This window comes from Musca domestica, unplaced genomic scaffold (genome assembly GCF_030504385.1).
Source record: "Musca domestica strain aabys unplaced genomic scaffold, Musca_domestica.polishedcontigs.V.1.1 76, whole genome shotgun sequence".
NCBI lineage: Eukaryota > Metazoa > Arthropoda > Insecta > Diptera > Muscidae > Musca > Musca domestica.
This window is the reverse complement of record NW_026712396.1, coordinates 1778867-1800516: the sequence shown is the minus strand read 5'-3', so window position 1 is coordinate 1800516 and position 21650 is coordinate 1778867. Positions and strand designations below refer to the sequence as shown.

At 36.1% G+C, this 21650-nt stretch overlaps 1 protein-coding gene across 8 annotated transcripts in view; it reads left to right on the top strand.

The window, feature by feature from the left end:
* LOC101901348 (uncharacterized protein CG43427) overlaps positions 1–21650 on the top strand; it is a 320227-nt gene that overhangs the window by 121337 nt on the left and 177240 nt on the right. For 7 of the 8 annotated variants that reach the window (XM_011292032.3, XM_059130537.1, XM_011292034.3 and 4 more), the window contains exon 3: positions 17098–17169. The exons of the other annotated variant lie outside the window; for it this stretch is intronic. The gene's annotated coding sequence lies outside the window, so the exon portion shown is untranslated. The remainder of the gene's footprint in view (positions 1–17097; positions 17170–21650) is intronic. 8 annotated transcript variants of the gene reach the window in all.

Sequence of the window (21650 nt, the reverse complement as noted above, 5' to 3'; positions counted from 1 at the left end):
AGATTTAGAAGGTCAATAGAATGCCAAAAATGAATAGAAGAGCCTTTAAATGTCGAAGTTGAAGGTGATGTTCTGGCTTCTGTGGGAAAGAGGTCTCCTGGAAGAGACCCTCAGAAGTATCTCCAGATGTGGAAATCCCTCAAAAGGTCTTCTAGACGTTGAAGACCTTCAGATGAGCTTTAAATCGAAGGCTGTCATAAGATATTCTAGGCAGAGAAAACCAAGCAGTAGGTCTTCAGTGTCGGGAAAAGCGCCTTTTATGACTCGAAGATGCTCAATAGGTCTTTTAGATTTCGAAGATAAATGGAAGACCCTTAACATGTCTAGCTTGAGGGTCTTCTACATATATTGGATCTAGTGACGATGTTCTCAGAAGTACCTCCAGATGGGGAAGTCCCTCAAAATATCTTCTAGATGTTGAAAACCCTCAGATGACCTTCCAGATGTTGAAGAACCTTAGAAGGTCTTCTGGATGTTGGAGATCCTCAGAAGGAGTTCTAAGTTTGGAAGACCCTAAGAAGGACATCTAGGTGTTGAAGACCCTCACAAGATTTTTTAAGTGTAGTAAACCCTTAGAAAGTCTTCTAAGTTATGTAAGAGCCTCAGAACGTCTTCTAATGCTGGATGATTTTGGTTTTCTTTCGAAGACTATTATGAGATCTTTTAGATATGAAAAACTCTTGGAGGTCGGTCTTCAGTGCCTGGAAAAAACACATTTTTATGACCAAAAGATGCTCAATAGATCCTCTCGTTGTAGAAGTTGAATAGAATGCCATCAATGAACGGAAGAGCTTTAAAATGTCGAGGCTGAAGGTCTTCAACGTATATTGGACCTACTCACGATGTTCTGACTTTTGTGGAAAAGAGGTCTCCTAAAAGTCTTCTATTCAAAGATGACCTATAGAAGTCCAACTGTGCACCTTCATTCAAATAGGAGTTCTCGGTCGAAGGCCTTCTGAGGTCCTTGTCTTCATTTCCTCAGGTTTTGCAACAATTCTGGTAGCGCCCACATAAAAGGTCGACATTTTCAAAAAAAGGAAAATATTTTGCTGCACTGAAAGAGAAAAGATATTCCGATTTTGTGAAAACTTTGCAAATCCCAATATTTGTATCAGTACTAGGTCAGGTGCGAAAATGGACAATATCGGCCCCCCACCAAGGGTCAAAATTTGGAATAACTATAACTCTTATAATTTGTGATGTGATATCCCGATTATCTTCAGATTACACACATCCCATTATTTATGCTAACCTAAGGTCTGGTGTGAATATGGAATATATCGGTCCACTCCTTCTGGTACCTCCCCAATAAAGGGTCAAAATTTTGAATAACCAAAAAGATTATAAAATCCGAAATAAGCATCAGATTCCATTCAGACTGGACACATCTCAATATTTCCATCAACACAAGATCTGTTACAAAGATGATGGAGATCGGACCTTTCCTTCTGGTACCTCCCCCATAAAAGGGTCAAAGTTTTGAATAACGAAAACGATTATAAAATACGAAAAAAGCATCCGGTTCTCTTCATTTTTCATACATCCCGTTATTTCGATTAACCCAAGGTCTGGTGTGAAGATGGTAGAGATCGGACCACTCCTTCTGGTACCTCACCCACAAAGGGTCAAAATTTGGAATAATTATAACTCTTATAATTTGTGATGTGATAGCCCGATTATCTTCAAATTACACACATCCCATTATTTATGCTAACCTAAGGTCTGGTGTGAAGATAGGGTGAAAATTTTGAATAACCAAAAAGATTATAAAATCCGAAATAAGCATCCGATTCCATTCATATTTCACACATCCTATTATTTCTATTAATACAAGATCTGCTGTGAAGATGGTAGAGATCGGACCACTCCTTCTGATATCTCCCCCACAAAAGGGGCAAAATGTTGAATACCCATGAAACTCATAAAACGCGAAATTGGCATCCGATTCCATTCCGACTTCGTACATCTCAATATTTCTATCAACTCAAGATCTGCTATAAATAAATATATAATAGAGATCGGCGCACTCCTTCTGGTACCTTCCCCACAAGGGGTCAAAGTTTTGAATAACTAAAACTCGAAATTCACCTCCGATTCCATTCAGACCTGAATATTTCTATCAACTAAAGATCTTCCATAAAGATGGTCGAGATCGGCCCACTCCTTCTGGTACCTCCCCCACAAAGGGTAAAAATTTGGAATAACGAATACGATTATAAAATACGAAAAAACATCCGGTTCTCTTCATATTTCACACACCCCATTATTTATGCTAACCTATGGTCTGGTGCGAAGGTGGTAGAGATCGGAGCACTCCTTCTGGTACCACCCCCACAAAGGGTCAACATTTTGAAGATCCATGAAGCTCATAAAATGCGAAATTCACAGCCGATTCCATTCAGACTTGGCACATCTCACTATTTCCATCAAAGCAAGATCTGTCACAAAAATGTTAGAGATCGGACCATTCCTTCTGGTACATCTGTCGGTAGAACCTACAGATATTTTTTAACTTGTTTTTGCGTTCTTTGACCATTGAAATTTACCTTAGAATTCGTCCACCTCGCCACCTTCCTTGGCCAGCAAAAAAAACCTCTACCTTTTCTCATTTCCGGTCCCTCTCTGTGGTTTACCAAATTCTTCTCTGTTCAGAAAATTTAAATAAAATGTAATTTTGATGCCTTTTTATTTATTTACTGTTCGTAAGTTTCGTCGTTGCTTTATTTATTTTTTTTTCTCAAAAGATTCTGAGAAAGTTCATTAGGGAGCCCTCAGGAAACCACAAGTGTTTAACATTTTTTGCCCTCTCTCCAACTACTTTTTTGCCTTTTTCGTATTCTTTCATAATTGGAAGTGTGGTATTTGGCAGATGCCAGGTATGCCGCCAGGTAGTCGGGAGGAGCAGAAGATGATGGGCGATAATGTTAGGTAAGACTCCTCTAAGATTTTCGATGGATGGAGGGTTGTGAGTGGCTTGTGAAAAAAAGAGCGAGCCATGCCAATGGGCCGGAGGAGGGGTGAGGGGTAACACTGTCTAGCATACTTGGTTTAAATAATGACTTGTTATTTTTATGAGTTGTTGTTCTTGTTGCTGTTGTTGCTTTATCTAAAAAAAGTGCGAATCTTAGAAGAAGACTCCTTGGCAAACATCAACGAAATACAGTAGCAAATTTCTGCCAACTACTCAACAACAACTCTAGTGGTGGCGGTTGTTGTTGGTATTGTTGTTCTTGGGAATATTTGTTTATTATTACTTTATTTTGCGTATTGTTGTTGTTGTTTTTGCCACTGCCTGCTTTAATAATTTAGCGAGCTTGTTTTTTTTTTTATTCGAAGGCTCCATGTTTTAACCAAATCATTACCAAGGCTTAAATGAAGTACCAACCACCACCTATCCAGTCATCACCACCATCCACATCGTCTTCGTCTTCGGTGTAGACCAGAGCCAGAATTATTTGCTTAAATAAAGTGTTTAAATTATGATGTAGAAGGAGGGAGAGAAAAAGCAAGAACAACAAATTCCCACGCATTGTACCAAAGAATGGGGAGGAGGAGGGGGGGGTCTCTTTATTGTTGTACTGAGAAAATTTATTTAGTTGTGGTTGGATGGTAATTGCCACCTATTGGGATGAGAAGGGCTACTGGAAGAGTGGACAGGGATTGCCGGGAGTATAAAAAGTGGGAGAACTTTAAGAAAGGGTTCTTCATTCAAAAAAATAAAATAAAATAAAATAAATAAATAATGAAAAATAAATAAATAAATAAATAAATAAATAAAAATAAATAAATAAAAATAAATAAATAAAAATAAATAAATAAAAATAAATAAATAAATAAAAATAAATAAATAAATAAATAAATGAAAATAAATAAATAAAAAATCAGAGAAACTTTGGTTGCAGGACAACATTTTTTGTATTTTTGGGTCAAAAATTGGTCGGATTTGTTTTATTTTTTTAATTGTTATAGTTAATTTTTTTTTTTGTATAAGAAATTGCAAAAAATAGGTAATTTTTGAAATTTTTAGAATTGGTCGAATTTATATTTTTTCTTTAAAAAATTATGGAAAAGTTGTTTGTTTTTGACAATTTGTCGAAAATTTGAAAATGTTGAAACTTTTTCAGGTCGGATAATTTTTGAATTTCAATCATTGTGTGAAAATAGGTCGGATAATTTTAAGATTATTTATATAATAAAAAGGTGTCAAAAATTGGTCGGATAATTTTTTTTTCAATTTGTATTCGCAGTTTTGGGTTAAAAATTTATCAAATTTTATTTTTTTTTTTGAATTTAATAATTGGTCTTAAATATTTTAAAATATTTTGTTTATAAAAGAAATTGTAGAAAAATAGATAAGTTTTGAAATTTTCAGAATTGGTCGAATTTTTTTTTTTTATAAAAAACGATCAAAAAATTGTCAGATTTTTTTTTTTTTTTTTTTGGAAAATATTTTTATAAATGTTGGAACCTTTTAAGCTCTGATAATTTTAGAATTTCAACCATTGTTTGGAAATATGCTGGATAATTTTATATATAATTTTAATATTATTTATATGAAAGTGTGTCAAAAATTGGTTCGATAATTTTTTTTTTTTCAATTTTTATTCGTAGTTTTGGGTTAAAAATTGATCGGATTTTATTTTTTTCTAATTTAATAATTGGTCTTAAATATTTTTAAATATTTTTTTTTTATATTATAAATTGTGAGCAAATAGAACATTTTTTAAATCTTTAGAATTGGTCGAATTTATTTTTTTCATTAAAAAATGATCGAAAAGTTGTCGGATTTTTTTCAGGTCGATTTTGTTATATAAGAAATTGCGAAAAAATGGTCGAATTAATTTTTTTCATTAAAAAATGATCGAAAAGTTGTCCGATTTTTTTCAGGCCAATTTTTTTTTTTTTTTTAATTTTGACAATTTGTCAATGTTGAGCCTTTTTCAGGTCGGATAATTTTTTAAATTCAATCATTGTTTAAAAATAGGTCTGATAATTTTAATATTATTTATATAGAAATGTGTCAAAAAGTGGTCGGATAATTTTTTTTCAATTTTTATTCGTAGTTTTGGGTAAAAAATTGGTCAGATTTATTTTTTTTTTTTTTTTTTTTTGATTTTTGACAATTTGTCGAAAATATTTTTTTTATGAAAAGCTTGAAACTTTTTCAGGTCGGATAATTTTGGAATTTCAATCATTGTTTGAAAATAGGTCGAATAATTTTAAGATTATTTATATAAAAAGGTGTCAAAAATTGGTCGGATTTTTTTTAAATTTTTTAATTTGTAGTTTTGGGTTAAAAATTGATCCGATTTTATTTTCTGGAAATTAATAATTGGGCTTGAATGGCTTTTATATAAGAAAATGCAAAAAAAATAGATAATTTTTTAAATCTTCAGAATTGGTCAAATTTTTTTTTTTTTCATTAAAAAACGTTCAAAAAGTACGATTTTTCAGGTCAATTAATATTTTTATATAAAAATGTTGAAACTGTTTCAGGTCGGATAATTTTTTAATTTCAATCATTGTTTGAAAATAGTTCCGATAACTTTAATATTATTTATATAGAAAGGTATCAAAAAGTGGTCGGATAATTTTTTTTTTCAATTTTTATTCGCAGTTTTTGGGTTAAAAATGTATCGAATTTTATTTTTTCGAATTTAATAATTGGTCTTAAATATTTTTAAATATTTTTTATATATATAAGAAATTGTGGAAAAATAGTTAATTTTCTAAATCTTCGGAATTGGTCTAATTAATTTTTTTTTTTTTTAATTATCAAAAATTGGTCGGATTTTTTTTTAATTTTCAAAATGGTCGATTTGTTGAGTTTTTATCATTTCTCGAAAATTGTTTTATAAAAAGGTTGACACTTTTTGGGTTATTATTATAGTTTTTTTTATTTTCAACAATTGTTTGAAAATAGGACGGTCAGCTTTGAAAAATGGTCGAGTATATTTTTATTTAAAAAAGTATCAAAATTTTGTTGGATAATTGGTCTTAAATAGCTTTTATATAATAAATTTCGAAAATAAATTCGACGAACTCTAAAGATTTAAAAGATTATCTAAATCTTTAGAGTTGGTCGAATTTAGTGGTCGGATTTTTTTTATTTAAAAATGGTCAATTTTTTTTTTTCAGTTCAAATCCTTGTCGAGTGTATTTTTATATAAAATGGTTGAAACATTTTTAGTTCGGATATTTTTGGCAATAGTTGTTTGTTTGAAAATAGCTTGGATATTTTCAAATATTTTTTTTAAAGGAATCAAAAATGGGTTAAGTTTTTTTTAATTGGTTGAATTACATTTTTTATATATTTCATCTTTAGAATTTTTTACAAAATTGACACATTTTTAAGTCGGATTTTTTTTTTTTTTTTGAATTTTAACATCTGTCTTAAAATTCGTCGGATATTTTGCAGTTTTAATAATTGGCCGAAGATGTTTTTATTGCGAATTTGTTTTATTGCATCGACCAATTAAAAGCAATCTAATATCTAAAATCCATATTTTCAAAAAATAGATCGGATTTGAATTTTAACAACTGGTCGAAAATATTTTTAATTAAAAAAAAGAGTCGAAAATTGGTTGGAACATTTTTTATTTTAGCTATTTTTTTAAGTTTTTTTTTTAATTGTAACAATTTTTCGAAATTTATGTTGGTAAGAAATATGATATCCCCATAAAAGTGATATGTTTTTATGAGCAAAATATTGGTCGGTTCTTTTCTGTTAAATTTTCTAATTTGTTGGATTTTCCTTTTAATTTTAACAATTGGTCGAAAAATATTTATTTCGTACAAAAATTGTAGAAAAATAATATACCCATAAAAATGATATGTTCTTATGAAATTTTTGACAAAATAATAATAATAAAATAAATTAAGATAATGTGGCAACCCTGTAGAAGCATTAAGTTTTTATGAGTAATTCCAGTAACCAACCAGGCAATTGGAGAGTTTGAAGGGTTTTCTTAGTTCTTGAGCTACCTCATAGCATTAGCAGCTTTTTATACCTTCTACTACTAGTACTTCAGATCCTCCATCATGGTGTTGAGTAGTGTTTAACACCAGTAGCTGCTGTAAATCAACCGAAAACATCATCAAATAAACAACGAAGAATATTTACCAAAAAAAAAATCTTTAAAAAGAAAGAAGCAAACCAATGCCAAATGACGGTGGCGGCGACTATGTCTAGCCGCAACAAACAATTGAGGGCTAACACGCTACTTGAGAATAGAAGTGTTATAGTTCTTAGGAAATGTCCAAGGGTTGTGGAGGTTGGCGTTGGAGAAGTCTGGTCAGTAGGAAAAAAAATATTGGAGGATAGAAAATAATTCGAAGACATTTAAAGGGTGTAGAAATCCGTGAAATGGCACAGAAGTCCTTAGAAGGCCCTTAGAGGGGTTTCTGCCCCTAGATAAATATTTTGTACTTAGGTCCAAAGAAGCCCTTGTTGGCACTCGGTCTACAGAAAACCTCAGAGGTTTTCGGTTCTTCGATCAGAAGCGATAGTCTTGAGGATGATCAGATGGAGTCTTTAGAGACGTTCAGAAAGGAGTCTTAATATGAGATTATAATAGATTTTGGAAGTCAAGGAGGTGGTCTTTTTTGGGAGAGAGAGATTTGTAGACGACCGGTCTTCCTAAAATTTATAGGAGTTTGGGGACGATCAAAAGATAGTCTCGAAGGCAATTAAAGAGGGAGTTTATAACACGATCGAAAGGGAGTCTTGAAGGTGATCAAAAGGGAAATTTGATGGTGGAAAAAGGGGTCTTGAAATTGGACCAAAAGGGAGTCTCAAAGACAACCAAACGGGCATCCTAAAGGGGACCAACAAGTGTTCTAGAAGATGATGAGGACCACCAAAAGGAAATGTTGAAATGTGCTGGCTTTCACTTCGCTTTGAGAAGAGTGCAACTTGGCGTCTGTATCCTTGAAGGAGATCCCCGGCCGTAAAGTATTGACAGCGTGGGTGCCACCACCATCGGTGCATCCTGCAAGCATTCTGACGATACTCGGCAAACAAAACCCCCACCTCAGAGCAGACAACTGGCCCCACCTCAGAGCAGACAACTGGCGTAAAAAATGGAAGGTGGGGGGAGGTGCTGCTTATCAAGGTATCTATTGATAGAGATGGCCAAGACTATCTTCAAGTTCGCGGGGAAATTTGCGTTTTGGAACCGGTTGGATCCGTTTCCAACTAGCACCGCTGCGTTAGGAAGAAGGAAACAGCAGCTACTTAGCATCATGCAGATTTATCGGCATCATTGCAAAGCAGTTGCTGCCAAACTCCTCCTATCCCTCACGAAAGCTGAAGTAGACATAGCCCAGGTGCAGGAACCCTATATTTACAACAATAGGATGAGGAAGTGGACAGTATGTCTCTTACGCAGTCTTCAATGGTGACAAGTAATTTCAGTGGAGGACATACTACGGTGGCGAGACCGGAGACAAAACCCGGAAGGGTCCTCGTCTTCATATCTCTTTACATACCGTACGAGCGACCCGACCCACCAGCCACGAAGTAGAGAAGCTGCTCACAGATCTGGACGGAAAAGGGCATCTCATCACAGGCTGCGATGCTACGGTGTCCCACCAACGCCCACCACTTTCAATGGGCCAGCAACGACACTAATGCCAGAGGATGAACACAATGGACCTTTAACCTAACCTAAGCTCCGATATTCATTTCGAGGTTGTCTAAGCCCATCTTTTTGATTTTTAACAGTCTCTCACCGAATCTAGATATTCCAGTACAGTTTTCTTCGGCAGCCCACATTTTTGCGACGACATTGATGGTCGATATCGTGCCTGTCAATCGGTTGTATGACAAGAAGGCGTGATCTCCGCGGCTGCTTCTTCATATCGTCAAAAAGGCGAATCACTCATACCGCGATGAAACAAATACTTCTAGAAATAACTATGTACGGAGAGCATCTGTATCCCGGCCTCTTTCTTCTAGCTAACGTCCAAACTCCGCTGTACGTTTCGAGGCCTTAAACGGTTGTCCTCTCTTTGATTTTTTTAAAGTTTCCGCAGAATATAGATATTATAGTTCAGTTTTCTTCTGATGCTACCATTTTTGCAGCGACTGATCTGAATTTTATTCATCGCTTACATGAAAAGAAGTTACGCTCTGCGCCTCTGTTTCAGAAGGAAAACCACAATTACCGCGAATAAACTAATACTTCTAGAAATAACTATGTCCAGAGAGCATCTGTATCCCGGCCTTCTTTATCTAGCTAGCGCCGAAAACCCGCTGTACATTTCGAGGCCTTAAATGGTTGCTTGAGTCCGTCTTTTTAACAGTTTCTCACAGAATCTAGATATTACAGTTCAGTTTTCTTCTGATGCTACTATTTTTGCCAGGCCGTTGACGGCTTTGGTGGCGCCGATTCCATTTTTTTACCTCAGTTCCATCCATTGGTTGCCTGAAAATAATTTTTTTTTTAACAATTTCTCACAGAATTTTGATATTACAGTCCCGTTCTCTTCTGATGCTTCAATGATTGCATCGACGTTGGCGGAATGGAAAGCTCCCGTTTATTTTTGAGATTTACCAAACGGTTGCATGAAAGATATGGTGTGCTCATATGTAGTGTCGAAGGTGTTTATATGCAACGGAATTTCGAGAGGATTATTTCCAGACGACTTTAAATGAGGCTCTTTAGACTTCCTGAGCGAGGAACTTTTTGGCCGACCTGCCGAGAGTTTTTGGATGACCAGGTGGGAGTCTTTATGGACGATCAGAGGACGTCTTCTTTAGAGGAAGAAAAGTTTTTTAGATGACCATATGTAGTCTTTATAGGCGTCCAGAAATAAATCTTAACCGACATCGAGAAGGAAGCTATTAGGCATAGAAAATATTCTATGCCGACTACTAGAGGAGAGTGTTGATACACAAACGACAAACGACCTGAAAAGATAAGCAAAAGAAATTTTGGACCACCCAAAGCTAGATTTTATAGGTGTCCAGAAGGGAGATCTTGTGAGTGACCAGATCAATGCCAAAATGGAAAAATCCATTGACGACCAGAAGTAATTTTTTTTTAGAGAGGAGATGGGATGGCGTGTACTCAGGCGAAATCTGGAAATTTTTTTCACCACAACCTTTCAAACTTTGAAATTAGAAAAGCGTATCAGATCCACTGTAGATTTTCAAAGCAAGATACTCATATGTCTCTAGAAGATATTTAAAGGTCCTGATAACTTTATCAATGGAAGACCCATGGAAGGTTATTTTCTTTCTACCGAATCCCAGCAGAATTTCTTCTTAACTTATATCATTTCATAACGGTCTCCCCCAATTCCCATTGTCATAACTTTCATTTGGCCCCCGAACAATTACCTTGTCAATTTCTTCAGAAAAAAGAAAACCCCAAAGTCATTTTCATATTTAATTTTCAATTTTCTTTTCGATTTTTACTTCTTTTTCTGGCCATTTACAGTCTCCTGTCAATAACTGTCAATTGCAGAGCAATTTGTTATTTCGAGAGAGAGAGAGAAAAAAGAAAAGAAAGAACATTTGTTTTAAAAATAGCCATAATTCTTTATAAACACCCACATAAATTGAATGAGAAATGAAAAACAAGGTCAATTGGTTGGTTGGTCGTTCGTTCGGTCGGATGGCCGTTTGATAGATACCCGTTTATTTATGAGATAGGCCAAAGTGGTTGTTGTTATTCTCCAATGTTGTTATTCCGCCTAATAGCCGGTGATGTTGCCTGACTGCTGCCGCGCCGCGCCGCCGCTTGTATCGTGTCAAGAACATGGAATCCAAACTATCATCAACATCAAGCCTAGCACCGGCCTACCTAAATTGCAACAAGTTTTGTTTGTTTTGAAGTGTTTACTCTAGTTTTTCTAGGCATGTTATTGCCGTTCGGTTTTTTTTCTAAGCCATTCTAAGCCGACTCTAAAAATAAATCTTTTTCCAAACGATAGACAATGACGATGATGATCGTCATAACCATTTTTCCTCTCTCTCCCTCCCTCACCTCCTCCATCTTGCCTCGTTAGCTAGCCATGTTAACTTACAAAAATTCTAACAAATTTTCTAAAGAATTGCAAGAAGTGGAAGATCTGGAAAAAAGATATGGAGCCTCCCCTTTAGTTTATCATGACATTCGTCTTTCCATCAACAACCAGCCAGCCGGCCAACCCGCTTTGGTATGATCTCTTTCTCTGTGTGAGTGTGTTTTTCAAGTATCTTCTTCCCAGCTATGATGAACACGTTTTAAGTACGCTACCAATCGCGACTTGGCCGTTAGCTGTGGCATCGTGTCCACAACATGCAACATAAGTGGCGACCAACAGTAGTCGGGTTTTTGTTTTTAATGAAGTAATACCGGGAGAAGGAAAGAGAGAGAAATTTGTCTTGAAAGAGATAACAGAGAGAAGAATAGGTGGATAATTATTTTTTCAGGGTGAAGTTCGGAAAAATATTATTTACGCATTTTCGTGAGGCATCGCATATTATGGTTTGTCAGGTTCCATCTTCGTGGCTAAAAACCCTAAGGTCCAATCTCAGAAATTGACGAATATCTTGGCATTATTTTCGTATTACTTCGAGGTGACTCCCGGGCTACTAAGATTTTTTGCTTCTAGCTTGCGTCCTCTCGCAGAATCTAGATACTACAGTCCTGGTTTGTTCTGGTGCTAAAAATTGTCATTCTGTTTATTCTTCCTTTTCTGACCTACATTTCATTAAACGGTTGCACGTCTACTTCTTCATACCTCCCAAAAAGAACTGTTACTTATAGCGCGATTTAATTAACACTTCTAGAAATAACTATTCGCGGAGAGCATCTATATTCCGGTACATACACCGCGTTGAAGCAAATTCTTGCGGAAATAACTATGTCCGGAGAGCATCTGTATCTCGGGCAGCTAGGATCATTTTCTTCTAGATAGTGCTAAAACTCCGCTATAGGTTTTGAGGCCTTAATGGGTCGTTTAAGTCTCTCCTTTTGGATTGTTAATCGGTTCTCACAGAATCTAGATATTACAGTCCAGTTTTCTTCTGATGCTACAACTTTTGGAACGTTGGTGGTTGGAGAAGAACAAGCGTCCGTTCATTTTTCCAATTCGGATCTAAGATTCATCCATCGAAAAGTAGGTATGATCTGCGCGCCAATAAGGAGATCCACATATTCCGCGTTTAAACTAATTCTTTCGGAAATAACTATGTCCGTAGAGCTATGTATCCCGGGCTGCTTTGGGCTTTTTCTTCTATCTGGAATTCAAACTTCCCTAATCGGTTCAAGAACTTAAAAATTACCTATGTTCCTCTTTTGGATTTTTAATAGGTTCTCACAGAATCTAGACATTACCGACCAGAGCATAACCGTCCAAAGTTCTAATTGATATGTTGCTCTAGGAAATTCAACTGCGGGAGATTGAATCCAAAATAAAGTACCCTATTCGAGTTTCAATAGTTGGTAAGAAGCGCCGGAGGTAACATTAGCTGGAGTAAGTTTTTGAAGAGTATCGGTTCGCATAAGGGATGGGATCCAACGCCATTGAGTTCCACTGAGTAAATGTTCTATTTAACTAACAGTTGTTTGATTACGAATTGGAAAAAAATCATGTAAGTTTGAGAAGCAATAATAGACTTCGATGTCGAACCAAATTCCAAAGATTTTGTGCGAAGCCCTATGTAGCTCCAAATCAATTGAGGTAGAATTTACGAACTGTTAACGTAAAGACTAACTCAAGTACGAATCGATAATCGGGGTTCAATTGCACACAATGCGTAGAGTTGGAAAGCAGATTGAATCCAAAATTATGTATTCAATGCGAGTTGATGGTAGTTCCCCAGTAACTGGGGCAGATATGTGAGAGTATTGATTCGCCGTAAGTATTGGATCCAACGGCATTGAACATTTTTAACTTTCAAATCAATGAAGGTGGATCCAACGACGGTGATGAGGAGAGTTTTATCATTTTTATTAGATGATCAAGACATCGCTGGCAAATCACCAAGAGTGAAAAAATCATTCAAGAGTTCCGTTAGCTTAAAAAGAGAAGTGATTAATTAATACAAAGTCGGATCGAAGTCCAAATATTTTATGAGAACTTCTAAGAAGCTCCAAATAACCTGTGGAAGAATTGCTAACGTAAATATCAACTCAAGTACGAAGCGATGTTATGGAGTTCTTCCGTCCTTGAGAATTCAATTGCACCCAATTCGTAGAGTTCGGAAGCGGATTGAATCCAAAATTATGCATACAATACGAGTTGAAATGGTTGATGATGGATCCCCCGCAACTGGGGCAGAATTTTGAAAAGTATTAGTTCCCCGTAAATAGTGGATTCAACGGCATTGAGTTCCACTGAACTGCCGAACCTTTTTAAGTTTCAAATCGATGATTTAGGAAATATTTTTAAGAGAATCTTTTCGCCGTAGGAGGTAGATCAAACGACGGTGATGAGGAGATTTCCATCATTTTTGTTAGATTATTAAGAACTCGCTGGCAAATCAACAACAAAAAATCGTTCAAGAGTTCCGTTCCCTTAAAAAGGATTAACTAGACAAAGCGGTGGTATTTTCAATCAAAAATTGTAGAAAATGAGCTGCATAAAGTTAGCAATGGTTTAAGAAGCTGTAAAGGGCTTCAAAGTTGGACATATGCCAAAATTTCTAATGAAATACCCTGTGTTGGAAGGATCGATTTACTGTCCTCAAGATCATCACAGTAACGAAACAGTAATGCCAATTTCTTACTTCCAAAGTTACAATTACAAAACTAATAAACAGCTTTAAATTTTCTAACGAAAGTTGCACTGGAAGGTGCGAATTGCGGAACTCAAGATCAATAGAAGTAGGAATGAGTAACGTTAAATGATACCTTCCAAGGTTTCAAATAATATATGTGTTGCTCTTGGGAATTCAATTGATTTCAATTTGTGTTCCATGGATCTCCATAGAGCCCCGAATATTTTCACATATCATTTTGCACACACATTTTTTATCTTCAATTAAAAATTCTGTTGTTTTTTACAACTTTCATTTCGTTACGATGAATGTATGTGATTGCAGCGTTTTAATCTGCCAGATATCTTTATTAACACATTACCATTGCAATTAGTGAAATTGTGCCATCTACAGGTGCTGAAGAAGATCCAAAAAAAAAAAAAAAGGAAAGAAAGAAAACGAGAAGAAGAAAAAAAAACATATCAGCAAAATAAAAAGAAACTGTGGAACTAATGGCAAACGTGTAGAAACACACAAACATAAAACACGCTCTCTCACATTAAAAAAATAAACTTAAGATTTGTATAATTATTTGTTAATGTGTTTTGAGTGAACACTTAATGCGAGTTAGAAGATAATGGCTGAGGAGAGAGAAGTGGGTAAATTACCCAAAAAAAATATAATTGGAGGAAAATAAAAATTTTAAAGACTGCGAAATTTTTAATGGTTTTTGTTTGCCCAAAATTATGAAAAAGTATCTGCCATTAGGTGCGTTGAGCGTTCCTGAGATAATTATTGAGGGGGGAAGTTAAGAGTAGACTCTTGGCAAAAATTCAAAAATTCGAGAGATGTCTAACGAAGGTCTTTAAAATTTCCGTTCAGGAGAGATGCAAATGGTTGAAAAAAATGAGAAGCGATAAAGGACTTCGAAGTTACACAGAGGTTCAACTATTTTACGAGGAGTTCTATGAAGTTCCAATGAAGATGTGTACATTTTTATGGTGCCATAATTTGCCAATATTAAATGTGTGCAATCTGGAACAATTTCTGCAGGGTAATGGTTGTTTTCAGTTCGCTCCAGGACAAGTTTACCAAGAAAAATTGTCGAAATAGGCGAAAGTAAAATTGGAAAATGAAAATTGGGTGCTGAGGGTAAGTGGGGTTTTGGAGGAGTGGAGAGAGGATCCAATAAATTTTTTGTTGTCCCGAGAGGAAGTGGCTGTTTTCACTTCGTTCCAGGACACAGTGAGACAAGTTTGCCCAGAAAAATTGTGGAAATAGACGAAATTAAAATTGGAAGAAGAAAATTCAACAGAGCGCCTTAGGTACAGAGGAAAAGTGGGTTTTTGGAGGAGTGGATCCAATAAATGTTTTATTGTCCCGAGAGGAAGTCTTTTACCCCTCACTAAAAAATATATTCTTCCGGCAACTATTATATTCTCAGATTGGAACAACTTTTGCAAGGAAGTTGTTGGTTTCAGTTCGTTCCAGGACACAGTGAGACAAGTTTGTTCAGAAAAATTGTGGAAATAAACGAAATTAAAATTGGAAGAAGAAAATTCGCCAGAGGGAAAATGGGTGCAAAGGGAAAGTGGGGTTTTGGAGGATCCAATAAATGTTTTATTATGCCATTGGAAGAGCGGATGAGGGAAGGCTTTTTCCCTCATAAATAAAAATATTCTACCGGGAAATATTATAGTCTCAGACTTCTGCAGGGAAGTAGTTGTTTTCAGTTCGTTTCAGGACACAGTGAGACAAGTTTGCCCAGAAAAGTTGTGGAAATAGACGAAAGTAAAATTGGAAGAAGAAAATTAAACAAAGGGCATTTGAAACAGAGGAAAAGTGAGTTTTTTGAGGAATGGACAGAGGATCCAATAAATGTATTATTGTGCCGTTAGAAGAGATAGAGAGAGAAAGTCTTTTACCCCTCATTAAAAAATATATTTTTCTGGGAACTATCACTGTTTCAGACTCCAACCACTTATACAGGTGAATGGCTCTTTTTAGTTCGTTCCAGGACACAGTGAGACAAGTTTGGCCAGAGAAATTGTGGAAATAAACGAAAGTAAAATTGGAAGAAGAAAATTAAACAGAGAGCATTGGATGTAGAGGGAAAGTGGGTTTTTGGAGGAGAGGAGAGATGATTCAATGTTTTATTGTCCCGTAAGGAAGAGAGGGAAAGCTTTTACCTATCATTAAAAAAATATGTTCTTTCGGGAACCATTATAGCCCCAGACTGGAATAAATTCTGCAGGGAAGTGGTTGTTTTCAGATCGTTCCAGGAAACAGTGAGACATGTTTGCCCAGAAAAATTATGGAAATAGACGAAAGTAAAATTGGAAGAAGAAAATTCAACAGAGGGAGAGAGAGAGAGAGTGTCCAATAAATATTTTATTGTCCCGTTGGAAGAGAGAATGAGGGAAAGTCATTACCCCTCTTTGAAAAATGTATTCTTTCGGGAACTATTAAAATCGCATACAAGAAATAATATTTGTCGGAGGAGGGCTATATCCACCATATGGCGAAGCATTCCCCGAATTTTGTGGACCTCCCAAATAGGGTACCACACTAATACATTTCAAAGCCTATTTAGGCTTTTTAGATCTTCGCTGCCGGATATAGCCGTCATAAGCGTTTTTAACGGATTTATACAAAAGTAGATATTCTTACGGTGGTCCTGCATGACCGGTAAAGATATATTTTCTGAATTTTTAAAATATGCCAGGATGATATACGAGCCTGTTTTTGGCAAGAACTTGAGAAGACAAAATAGAAATCGGAATGTAATATTTTTATATTTAATCAAATCTTGTAAAATTTAATTATTGGCTGCCTTGCTCTTGGGGATTAAACTGTCCCCTATTATTCCAGTTCAGTGGAGATCCGACTCGTTTCAAAAGATGGAATTCAATATAGGTCCGTATCAATGATGGTTGAGGCTTCGAGTCCGTGATGGGCTATGCTAATTATCTACGAGGGGTTTTAAAGAAGTTCCTGAATATGAATCAGAGATTTGTCATGGCCTTAAGATCTCCGTAGCACCCTCTTTACTTTACAAATAATTGCTTTCTTCCTTGCCCTCCCTCCCACACACTTCTTGACCCTTAGCATTCTCTATAATTTATTGTTCTTAAGTAGTTCTACACGTTTCCATTGTTCTCATTTAACTATCATTTATAAATCTCATGGTATTCTCACAATTCATATGTGAAAACGAAATTCCACCTCAAATACTAGCAGCTATTTCAACCACGCTTGTCTAGATCTTGACTCATAGTTCTCTCTGTTTGTGTGAGTATGTCATTTGTGTAATGAAATGAATTTGAAAAATTCTTGTTTGCTAAGTATGTCTTAAACAAACAATCTAAAATTTATTCTATGTGTGTTTTTTGTTTTACTTTCAGATTTTTTTCGAATGATAAACGTCAAAGCAACCCGAACTGCAAATGATTGAAGAGAATCTAAAAACCATTTAGGTAAGTTCAGAATAAAAATTCATTAAAAGCCAAAAAAATTGAAGAGAAGAGAATGAGACCTCTTTGGGGAGTTCTCATTATAGATATGATAGGGAGTGTCAAAATTCTAAGAAGGAGGATGGAGTTCCATTTAACCACAAAGGCTTTCTGATATACCAAAAATGGTCAGCAAAACGTAGAGAAGTAAGTGCTAAAAATTTATAGGAATACCGTTACGGAACGAGTTGAGAACTAGGAGATTTGTTTAGGTTAAATGGTGGCAGATGTCCAAATTGAAGTTGATTCCAAAGTTAATCCGGATTACCATCGTATTCCGTGGATCCTAGTCTCCATCAGAGCTTTTCTCACTTTCAATTTTCATAAAAGATTCGTCAAGGCTCATTTCTGGTAGTTGCGGACCCATATATATATGTCATGATAAAATTTTTTAACTATCTGCTCTTGCAAAACTTAAAAAAAAACCTCTAACGAGAATACCTAAAAAATTTCATTACGGCTTATATATGGATCCGAACTCTATCAGAAATGAAGAATCATAAATCTAATGTTAAAGAAGAAAGGGTGATAAGTTCTGATGGGATTGTAGGATTCGATGGTAATATCAAAAACGCTGGGGAGGTCACGATTCAACGGCAGGGAGGTTTGCAATATAACTTCTGCGATAAACCTATGAACAAACGACATGTTGGTAATTCGAAAAAGTCCACAGAAGCAACTGAACAAATAAGGAAGAAAATAGGATGTTGGAAGCAACCAAATCAATGCAGAGGAGATCGGGATTAAACGACGGGCATATGCAAAATTCCAGACATTAATGCAGAGGAGTTCGGGATCCTGAATCGATGATATACGATAGCTAAAAGCAATCCTGACACGATTGAGATATAGGATCAATGCAGACGAGATCAAACACGGGACGTATATTAAACTTCAAAAATGACAGACATGTTTGGGATATTATTTTAGTAGTCCATGGTGCAGAAGATCGCGAATCAATGTGCAGAAGATCGGGACTCAACGAAACGATTGAGATATTTTGTTAGTCCATGAAATCGATGACAGGATAGTTGGAAGCAATCGAATCAATGCAGAAGAGACCGGCAGTCAACGATAGCCGCATGAAAGACTCCAGACATGTTGGAAGCAGCAGAATCAATGCGAAAAATATCAGGATTCGATTAAAGGAACGTTTGAAAAAATCCAGACATGATTGGGATACTTTATTGGTCCATGGAATCCTGAATCGATGCTGGGATGGTTAAGAGCAACTGAATCTATGCGGAGAAGTTAGGGACTCAACGAAATTATGGGGATATTTTTTTCGAAGAATCGATAATAGGTTGGTGGGAAGCTACCGAATCAATCCGGATCAGATCAAGATTCAGTGATAGAAATATGAACAAACCCAGGCGGAATTAATGGAAAGAATATCCGGATTCAAATATAGGAACGTTTGCAAAACTCCAGACATGTTTGGGATATTATAGTAGTCCATGAAATCCTGAAACTATACTGGGATGGTTGAGAGCAACCGAATCAATGCAGAAGAGACCAGCGTTCAACGTTAGACGCATAAAAATAGACTCCTGACATGTTGGAAGCAACAACATCAATGCGGCGGAGATCGGGATACAACTAGAGAAACATTTGCAAACATTCCGCTATGATTGGGATATTTTATTAGTCCATGAAATCCTGAAACGTTACTGGGATGGTTGAGAGCAACCAAATCAATGCGGAGAAGAATCGGTCTCAACGAAATGATTGAGATATTTTTTTAAGGAATCAATGCATCGGAATAGGAATATTTGCAAAAATCCCGCTATGAATGGGATATTTTATTAATCCATGGAATCCTGAATCGATACTGGGATGGTTAAGAGCAAACGAATCAAACGAATGGAGAAGATCGGAACTTCATTGATTGCAATATTTCGTTACTCCATGGAATCGAATCGATTTAGCCATGTTTGAGGAAGCACCCTTATCAATTCAGATCGATCAGGAGTTATGAATCACCAGAATCTTAAAGACCCATAGAATATCCTCGGAAGTTTACCAAATTTTCGAAATCTGGCACAATTGAAATCCAATCAATTTACCTTGAATATTGAAGCTTAATCTCCACTTGCCTCTACCTTAATTTGTCATATTTACTGCCTTTCCTTCAAACCCCAAAAAAAAGTATCTCCTTGATTTAAGCCATCCCATTAAGCTTAATGTGGGCATAATGGATGTGACCTTAATTTGATGGCAGGGGAAAACCTCTTTGGGACAAACAAACAAACAAATATCTCCATATAACTTGCCTGCCAAGAATATCAAATCATTTAAAGAACGTTTGGAGCTTGCATGAACATCTAGTTTTGGGTTGGGTAGGGCTCTAAGATTGGCTACTAAATCAAGTCCGTTTTTAAAACATAGTCGGATTTTTTTTCTTCTGTTGCTGTTGTTGTTCGAAAAGTGTTCATATGATTTGTTTTGTGATGTAGTCGAAACGTGACAGCTGGGCACAGCCCCAACCCAGCAACCAACCAACAACACTGCCACCACCAACACTAACTATAAACATCATCAATTGCCTGTATACCTTACCTCCGTGACTACTCCCCCAGTGTGTAGTATGGCATGTCGTGCCATAGCTGCCGCTGCAGTCATAACCATCTCTATCTCCATAACCACCACCACCACCAGCACCGCCGCCATTCCAATTGCATTTAAGTTAAATTCAATTTAATTGATTGCGAATGTTATGGGCAAATAAATATGAGACTCTAAGCAAATGTCAGCAATGAAAATTTTGCCAGGGAAAATCAAACAACAACCACAACAGAAAATCGTAAAAAATAATAACAATAAATAACAAAAATATGTAGCATAGCTCCACTTAAACCGAACCCCGAGCTATGCCTTTCCAGCAACTGCCAATATTTTTTTTTAAAGATCTCTGCCTTTGGCCAAAACAGAAATTATGAAGACATGCAATCCATACGCCCAAATGAATTGATAATACGCCTGGCTGGCTGGCTGACTGACTGATGATTCGATGGACCAACAGCATTGCGTGTCAATTGGATAATTTTTATGTGGCACAATGTGGAACATATCAACTGGGGGGGTTTTATTTTGCCATTAACTTTGGAAAACCTAAAGACAGACATTAATTTCTTCACACTTCAGCGTGAGCTCTCCTCCATGATGAAAGTGATACAGTATTTTGTTGGTAGCGGCTGGAATGGGTAATGGGGAGATTAAAAAGGAGGATATTAAATGATTTGGAAGTCGTTGGAGGTATCAAAGATTATCCAGAGCTTTGTGGGAGTTCTGGAGAATCTGATGTGGGAAAATAAAGTGCGTAGAAGTTCTAAAAAAGATCAGGCTCGACAGGATTCAATGATGATCCATATAAAAATCTTTGCTAGAATTGGCGGTAATGGGTAGACTTAAAAAATTGGTTGTTGGAAGATTTGGAAGTCGTTGGAGGTCTCAAAGATTATCCAGAGCCTTGTGGGGGTTCTGGAGAATCGGATATGAGCAAATAAAGTGCTTAGAGGTTCTAAAAAAGATCAGGCTCGACAGGATTCAATGATGATCCAAATAAAAATCTTTGCTAGAATTGGCGGTAATGGGTAGACTAAAAAAAGTGGTTGTTGGAAGATTTGGAAGTCGTTGAAAGTCTCAAAGATTATCCAGAGCCTTGTGGGAGTTCTGGAGAATCGGATGTGAGAAAACAATCTTTGTAGAGGTTCTAAAAAAGATCAGGCTCGATAGGATTCAATGATGTTCCAAATAAAAAGCTTTGCAAGAATTCAATGCTTGAAAATGCCAAAGCGTTTAATATATGGATCCGGAACTGAGTGGGTAATGGAGAGATTTAGAGAGTGGTTGTTGAAAGATTTGAAAGTCCTTGAAGGTGTGAAAGTTTGTCAAGAGCCTTGTGGGAGTTCTGAAGAATCTGATTTGAGAAAATAAAGGTTGTAGAGGTTCTAAAAAAGATCGGGCTCGACAGGATTCAATGATGATCCAAATAAAAAGCTTTCCAAGAATTCAAAGTTTGAAAATGCCAAAGCGTTTAATATATGGATCCGGAACTGAGTGGGTAATGGAGAGATTAAGAGAGTGATTGTTGGAAGGTTTGGAAGTCGTTGGTGGTCTAATAGATATTTAAGAGTCTTATGGGAGTTCTGAAGAATCTGATTTAAGAAAATAAAGGTTTTTTAGAAGTTTTAAAAAAAATAGGTCCGACAGGATTCAATAATGATCCGAATCAAAAGTTTTACAACAATTCAAAGCTTGAAAATGTCATTAAGTCCAATTAGTGGATCCGCGACCGAGTAATTTTTGAGCACAGGATCTTACGGTCGGCAGAATTTAATGATGTTCCGAATAAAAAAGCTTTGCAGGTGTCCAAAGTTCGAAAATGTCACTATGTCTAATATGTGGATCCGGAACTGAGTAAGATTTGAGCACTGGAAAATCTG